The sequence below is a fragment of the Capsicum annuum genome, chromosome 6 (assembly GCF_002878395.1).
Source record: "Capsicum annuum cultivar UCD-10X-F1 chromosome 6, UCD10Xv1.1, whole genome shotgun sequence".
NCBI classification, from domain to species: domain Eukaryota; kingdom Viridiplantae; phylum Streptophyta; class Magnoliopsida; order Solanales; family Solanaceae; genus Capsicum; species Capsicum annuum.
The window spans coordinates 128,723,537-128,732,291 of record NC_061116.1 but is presented as its reverse complement, the minus strand read 5'-3'; the positions used below and the strand labels follow the sequence as shown (position 1 = coordinate 128,732,291).

Here is an 8,755-nt window from a genome sequence, read left to right as displayed (position 1 = left end):
TACCACAATTGCAATCCTGTCAGTCAAATATGGTCAGGATAGTGCGATCGCAGAACACACTAGCGGTCGTGTTAGCCATGATCGCGAACAATCTCACATGATCACGGATAAGTGGGAATATGACCTAGGGCAGTTTTGAAATTTCTCTTAGATGAATCCCAAACCTCATATAGGAAAAAACCCTTTCTTCATTGGGTATTGCTTAACTCATAGACATTTTTTGAATTTAAAGCAATAACCCTAATTGGGCAAGGTTGTAACTAATTTTGATGATCTAAATTGTTAGTGTTTTGTGAAGAATGAATACTTTACATAATCCTTATGGTATATATATCTTTACTTTCTTCATGAGTAGCTAAGTAATTTAGTCTTTGAATTATGTTGAACTAAAGTGTAATTGTGTGTGGTTGTTGTAGTGTTTGCGTGATGTTTAGTTGTTTAGTTTGCTTTGGTTTATTAGTAGGAATTTATGGGTGAAAAACCCAAATCTCCAAATGGGTTTGATGGATGAAAACCCCAAACTTTAGAAACCCTTCATCATCCTTGAAAGAGGGATAAAGATAAACATATGGTAACCCATAATATCCTTGAAAGAGGGTTATAGGGGGCAAACGTAATGGTGGACAACTGAGCCTATGGTTTACTGCTTTTTTCAATCTTAGAAATAAGTCTAATTGTAGGGTAAATCATGTCAAGAGCATCATCCTAGAAATAGGAATGCTTGATTGAGGTTTTGGGTGATTACGAAACGCACACTTGTTAGGTGCACGAAAGAGCCAACGGGTGAAATCCTTGTGGTTTTGTTGAAAGACTAACCACAAAGACCTTAGACCTAGCCTATCCTTTACTTAACAACTAAGTTTCAAGTTAGACTCTCAACAACCCATGCACTCCTTATCTTTAGGTAGACGTAATCCCAAGATTTTCTCAAATCTTGATTCTAAATCAAAAGTACTGAATTAGTGTGTTAGTAACCAAAGATTTTTGCAAACAAAGTTCAAAACAATTCCCCCCACTTTATTTTCATGTAGTGTTTGTTAGCGTTCTGGGTAACCTTTTACTAATTAGTACACCTATAGGATTTGAAATTTATAATTCGCTCATTGTGGATTCGACCCAAATATGAGTTGGGTTATTGACAATGACCACCTTACCCCTCAAACATGGGATTAAGTTGAGGGTTACCAAAAATGGCATCGTTGCCAAGGAGTGGAATATAGATTTTACTTGTGCGGTGTGATTCTTACTTGGGAATACCTAGGGTGGTATAATTTACTTTATTTGTTGTTTTTGAATTTTTTATGAGATCAAAGTATTAACGAAACAAACAATGAGTGATAACGCAAGAAACATGGCCCCCTTTTATGGTCCCCTAGATGATGAGGGCCAACTATATGAAACAGGCCAAACAAGTGCAATCCATATCCCACCAACTAATGGGAACAAATTCTTGCATGTGACTAGCACCATGATTTACATGTTGCAAATTAAAGGATTGTATGGGGTCAATCCTTTGAGGACCCAAATGTCCATTTGAAGAGTTTCATGGAAATGTATGTGACATTCGATATAGAACACATTACTCAAGAATCCAACCGGATTTGCCTTTTCCCGTTCGTACTAACGGGCGAGAAAGTTTAATGGCTTCGCTCACTTCCACCAGGCTCAATTACATCTTGGGATGAGCTTACTACGGAGTTTATTAATAGATACTGTCCACCATCTAAAATACTTCAAAAACAGGATGAGATTGTGAATTTTTAGCAAATAAATGGAGAGCCATTGTTTGAAGCTTGGGAATGGTTTAATGGAAAATTGGCCCAATGCCCATGTAATACCCCATATTTTTCCTAGCTTAAATTCGTTCCTAGAATGTTAAGAATTAGCTTCCAAAGTAAAGAATATTTATTTCATATAGAATTTTCCATATTTAGACCTCTCATTGTGTGAGAAATTGAATAGCTTTTCATTGATACCAAATTTGCCTAAATCCGACACGCGGTTGAGAAGTTATGGCATTTTAAGTTGATAAGGTACCACCTGGGCACTCAACACATCGTGGAGAAGGCAAAAATATCAATCGTCACATTCTAGTGAACCTCCGTGACGTTGGCGCATCGCAGAGATGTCCTATTTCCCAGTTGTCAAAATCCAGTTTCCCAACGCGATCTTATCGCATCGCGCCAATGGCCAAAATGGCATTCCAAAGAGGCACCGCGATGGTGGTGTGTCACAGAGTTTGCCCAGTTCCTAATTGTCCAAATTCCAGTGAGCTACTACAATAGTGGCGTGCCATGGTGGCCTGCCAATTTGGAAAAATATTGCATTTCAATTCTGACTTAAAGTTTAATGGGGGGTTTTTTGGTCAATACCCAAGGCCACAATCCATCCAAAATATAGGATTAAACATATTCCTAGCACTTTACGCTCATTATTCATCATTCTCTTCAAAAGTAAAACCCTAGAGCTCTAAAGCTTCTTCTCCAAGAAATCAAAATCTTCCATTGTTTCTCCAAGAAAGCTTAAGATTTAGGATTTCCATGACAAGATAATTAAGAATCCATCTCCAAGAACTCAATTAGGAATCAATAATTCAAGTTTCTTTATCTAATCATCAATCAAGGTATGCGGGGTTTATGAACAAGGATCTTTTTCCATCCTTGTGCCCAAAACCAAGATTTTATTTAAAATTCATATGATTTTGAGTGATTATTCATGAGATTTGAATTAGGGTTCATACCCAGTATTGCTCTTTTAAAGATTTTGAGATTTAGTGTTTTAGAAGTTGAAGTGCATGTCTATTTTCATATTTTCATGCCTATTGGAGTAATTTATATATTTTGAGATAAACTATTATTCTTTTCAATATCAAGCATGATTATTATGATGTTTTGACATAAGATTGAAGCATGGGTTATTACCCCAATATTGAATATTATTATTTCAAGAAAGATTATGCCTTAAGCATTTTATTATTAGATTATTTATAGATTTTTAGTAAAGCTTTGATCTTTCGATCACCAAATAAGTTTTGGAATCCACTTTAGAGATTATTACTAATTACAGAAAGCAAAATAGCTTTATTTATAGATTGATTCAGATAAGTGCATAACTGGTTTTAAAATAAACCTTTATGCTAGTTTTAAAGTGGATTTCCAACAAGATGAGCGTAGCAAATTAAAGGGAGTAGTATTTATCACCGAGTTGGTATAATTCCAAGGTCCCATATCCCAGAACTTCGTGCTACCATAGAATTGAGATTAAAGCACCCATTGTAGGCTGAGATAGTGATCACTTAAGCTAAGATTATACTCTCTAGAAAGAGTATGATACCTCTCCCCAACGTGAGGTTTCTTCCTTAGGAGGACGAGACGTTGGACTCCATGTAGTTCGCATGGTTTATGTCGGTTAGAAAAACCTCCCTTGCAGAATAGTTTTTAAAAGAATTCCCTACTAGTAAAAGTAAATAAAAAGTCTTGAGTATTTCCCTATTAATAAGAAAAGTTTTGTAGAAAACTAAGTGTAAAGGCTTACAGTTTACTCAAATTATGCTTTACAAAAAGTTAAACAGTTACAGACTTCAACATTTAGATTTTAGATTTTAGAAGTGAGCTTTTTCTACACTTAGACTGTATGATTTACATACAGAATAATAGTACAGCTTTCAGAACTAAATATTATAACTCACTAGATTTATAAAGTATGATTGATTTATTATTCATGATTTTAGTATTTCAGATATTCCAGCTTATATGAGTTATTTACATTTAGCATGCATTGTTTTAAAAATTATGATAATGGGTGATGTTTTACTTTTGCATTTCAACCCCATATACTTAGTACATCCTCAAAGTACTGATCCACATATATTTCTATGTACTACATTATCTCATAATATAGGCTTAGGTGCTCAGTATCAAAAGTATGAGTAGTTCGAGCCTCTTCATCTATATCCAATAGTTGGTGAGTCCTTATAGTTTGGGGACTTATTCATTTAGATTCTACATCTTATTAGTTTTATATGATTCAGTATTCTTTTCAGACAGTTCAATTTAGCTGGGGGCCTATCGTAGTGACTGTCTATTATTAGTAGTAGAGGCTTATCAAACTGCTAGATTTGATTCAGACTTGCAGTATTTGATTTTCAGATATTTCTTTTAGATTATTCTCAGTTATTTTAGACAGTTTCCGCATTCAGTATGAATTTTATGTCCATATTACTTTGATTATGAGATTTATACCTAGAGAAGGCAGACAGGGTTAGCTTAAGGCTACTCATAGTCTTGAGCATCGTGTGACATCTCAGAATTAGATTTTGGGATGTTACAACCCAAATCATGAAGTCTCGGAGAAGATACTTCTTGAGATATTCTATTGGGCCCTTAATGCATTAAATAAAATGGTGGTGGATAATGCGGCGGGTGGCTCCATAGTAAAGATGCACCATCATGCGGCCTTTCTATTGATAAGAGAAGTATCAAAGAAAAATTGAGGCTGGCATGCCCGAGATATTGAAGTTCCCAAGATCCCTTTCGCTACATATATGGTTGATAATAAACAAAGAAAGTGGAATGAAGAGAAAGAGGAGACCATGGTGAAAATGATGACCCAACTTGAACTATTGACAAAGCATGTTATGTGTACACCCATGAAAGTGGTAAATTCTGTAGCATAAAAATATTATGAAGATGATAAGAAAGCAAAGAAGTTGGATGAGAAAGTCCGGTATTTGGCTAACTACTCGGGGGGTTTCCGCCCCGCCTATCAAAGGCATGGTGGGAATTAAAATTAGATGAGCCATGAGCGAGATAGAGATTGAAGAGATAGGGAGCGTGATTATGACCATTATGTTCCCCCTCATAATCGAGCTAAGACGAATAAGTCAAGTGCCATCAACCTTAAAAAATTCAAGACCGAGGATATGTTAGCAAGAATATTGAATAGAGTAGAAGGTATGGACAAAATGGTTTATGAGTTGAAAGGTGACTTCTCTCAACTATCTCAAATTGTGGTGTCTCACTCCATCTCTATCAAGCAATTAGAAACCCAATTGGGCAAATCTCTGTGCAACTAAATCCTAGGCCTAGAAGTGGACTCCCTAGTAACACAATTGCTAATCCAGAGAATGATACTCAAGTTCTATCCATTGTCACAAGGAGTATAAGACACTTGATAAGCCCTATAAAGAAGACTTGAGCAAAGGAGGTGTTACCTCAAAGTGGAGAAGAAAATTGCGAGAAAGAGACCGATGAAAGTGATGAATAAGTGGTTGAGGTTAAAAATCCACAAAGTAAAGCAAGACCCACAATCTAAGTTCTTCCCTCATTCCTTCAACGATTGAATAAAAATATAAAGGTGAAATATTAAGGAAGTTCATGGCAAAACTTAGCATAATATCTATAAACATCCTATTGCTCGAGGTTATACAAGAGATTTCAGGATATGCTAAGTTAATGAAAAAGTTAATGTCCAAAAAGAAGCTTATCGATGGTGACCCCATTGAGGTCACTCATGGGTTGCAAAAAATAATGATGAACCTAAAGCATTCACCATACCTTGCACAATAAGGACATATGAGTTTGCAAAAACTCTATGTGACCTTGGTGCGAGCATCAACTTAATGCCTATTTTTATTTATAAGAAACTTAGATTGGATATCCCTACACCGACCTCTATGTGACTCTTAATGGTGGACTGGTCTATCAAAAGGCCAGTGGGTATTTTATTTGATGTCCTTGTTAAAGTAGACAAGTTTATACTTTCGGCAGATTTTGTGGTTTTAGATTGTGAAATGTACCAAGAGGTACCTATCATCCTTGGATGCCCTTTATTAGCCACCAAAAGAGACATTGTTGATTTGGAGATAGGGGAAATGACGTTTAGGGCACAAGAGTATGAGGTCTCTTTCAAAATTTGAAAGACAAAGAAACAAAATAGCAAAACTTTAAGTTGTGTCTGTGGTCGATGTTGAGAGTGAAAAGGCAAATAAGGATGGCTTGAGGACCTACCTTGAAAATAGAAAAAGAAAGAAGTCATGTCATGACTTAAATAAGGAGCTAGGTGGGAGGCAACCCACAAATGCTATGAAAATGGCTCATATCCCTTTTGTTATATTTCTGTAGCATAGATATTAGTTTTTGCATCCGAATAACTCATTCATTTATGGCACTATGTAGTGTATTGGATGAGCTTGGAAAGGAAAAAGTGTGCAAATTTGCATTGAAAACTTTATAGGGAAATATTTATCAAAAATTGAGCAAAGAGCTGAATAGGGGAAAATAGGGGAGCAGAAATACTCTCAGTCACTGCGATTGCTATCCCTAGGCGCGATCGTGGTCACCCATGTGTCAGCGATTGTGGCCACCTGAACATAGTCGTGGTTACTTCAGCCACTTAATCCTTAATTTCCCTCGCACTCTCTTTCAAGTTTTATTCTCTAATTGGACCAAATTCTGGCCAAGCTTGTGAGCCCTCCAACAGCATCCTAGCATTTTTTTTGCTTCATAATTCGGGTAGGTGTCATGAATCCATGCTTAGAATATTTAAAAATAGGCCTTAGAATGCATGATTTAGAGAGGGCCTAAAGTTTTGATTGTTATGCTTCCATATTGTCATAACCGATATTTTTGTGGTTTTTGGTGTTTGATTAAGGTGTGCCCACAAGTGGAGAAATCTTGTGTACCCAAAAATATTTGCAAAATATAGAACAATGTAGTGTGCACACTAAGTGTTTGATACATTGCCCAAATAAAATTTCAATAATGATTCTTGTTGATTGAATGGCACATTCAAACACTTATTAGCATCTTTTAATCGGTCTTTGTGTAAATCCATATGGTAGAGTATGCTACTGGCCTAAAAATTTGGAAGGGTTTTAAATATGAGAAGCTGGTATGAAACCAGCCTTAAGTATCATGACCGCGGTCATGATTCACAAACGTGGTCATGTCCTGCGATTGCAGTAACTGGAGATAGTTTCCTACCATGACAAAATTCCTGCACTTCTAATTTTTAGCCAAGCTCCACCAAGCACCCATTCCAATGAGCCTTAGTGAACAATGGGCATAGTTTACATTTTAAATTGTCATTGATTTATATCATGTGTTCCTAGTGCTTTCAGGGTAACTTCATGGACAAGTATCATGACATTCGATTCATGGCACCCGAGTGCCACACTCTCTACTATAGTTATCTTTAAATGACAAAGATGCTCTCAAAAAGAGGAATTTTCTTGAAGAATGTGCCAGAGAAGCTACCAGTATTTCATAACAAAATTGAAGCCATGAAGTGGTGGTACTTTGACCCGGATCCATGCATTTTAAATGAATAATGGTTTCGTGAATTTTTTTCCAACATCTGTGAAGTGTCTTTCTCAGACCCATTCAATGTGACTATTTAGATTCGGGGAAAATCAGTGAGAATTATGCCTGAGCAAATCTATGATGTTTATAGGCTCCAATATGTAGACATGGGTGAAGTCAAAACACAAGGGAGTACACGGGGGAGTTGGTTGGCTCAACGGCTATGCCCCAAAAAAATGTCTCTTAGGAAAAGAGTAAAAGAAATATCTCCATGAATGACTTCACGCCTGAGGCTTTGATATGGTGGTAAATTATTTGCAGCTGAGTCTCTCCTTGCACCCACATGACAGTAATCCCAGACCTACGTGCTTGGGTGGTTGCTTGCATTCTAGACGACATCTCTTTGGATATTGGTCAGCTCATGGTCAATAAAATAGATCATTTCTAGAGCCAAGGTGGTATGCATCTCTTCTTCCCCTTTTTGATTACTGAGCTATATAGAAGAGTAGGGGTTGAGGAGTATGCTAGTGATACATGGGTGCTCCCTGGTGCCCCTTTATACCCCTTGACAATTTGAGGAGAGAGAGCACCTATAAAGGCAAGAAGAGAAAAATTGACTTGGAAAAGTCTGCATGTGTTGATCCTGAGTCTCACACACCAAACACCATCAGACCTCTTAAGGAGATTGGAGTTTATATTGCAGCCATCAGGGAGCTTGTGTCTAGTTTTCCCTAAGGACCGGGAGAGCCTTTCACCATCCATCATTCATATGTGTCATGTGCAAATTATGAGAAGTATAGGGAGGATCAAAAGAAGCAAGAAGCTACAATTGATAGGCTTAAGAAAGCTTACTCCTATTTGGCAGAGTTACACCGAGACCTCCGGAGCGCACATAAAAAGATGATCACAAGAGAGAATAAGAGGGATAAGTTCTCTATCAAGATGTGGAAGGGGGTAAAGGTCCTATAGAAGGTCCTAAAATCCAAAGATAGATTTCCTTCCACTTGGGTGGAGAGTGATGATGAAGCCTCAGCTGAGTGGTCCAATCTTAAGGAGAATGATAATAATGTTGCAGAGTCCGAGAGTAATAGCAGCCCTTGATGCGGTTTTAGGGACCACCCTTATCTCATTTATCCTTGATTATTTATGCAGTAGGGACACTGCTACCTTTTTAATTGGGGTGTCTCCTTATTCCCATGCATTTGATTTGGGCCTGTATTATTATTATTTCTGCATAGATTCCTTGCTTTTTTGGTTGATTCTTATTTTTAATTGGGTTGTAATATTTGGGTACTATAACGGTTACCATACTTGCATGGATTAGTTACTTTGTTAATAAATTTTTGCTTTATTTTACTTCTATTAGGCGAGCTTTTCCCTATGATTGACTGAGTGATGACATTCTTAAGGGGAAAGTGTTGTAATTGGGTTTTTAACCATAGCTGCAGGGGAAG

General features: G+C 37.0%; 1 pseudogene; it reads right to left on the bottom strand.

Annotated features, from left to right (window-relative positions):
- Nucleotides 1-1,735: 1,735 nt before the first annotated feature.
- On the bottom strand, nucleotides 1,736-1,836 carry LOC124899894 (annotated as a pseudogene).
- Between the last annotated feature and the right edge of the window lie 6,919 nt (nucleotides 1,837-8,755).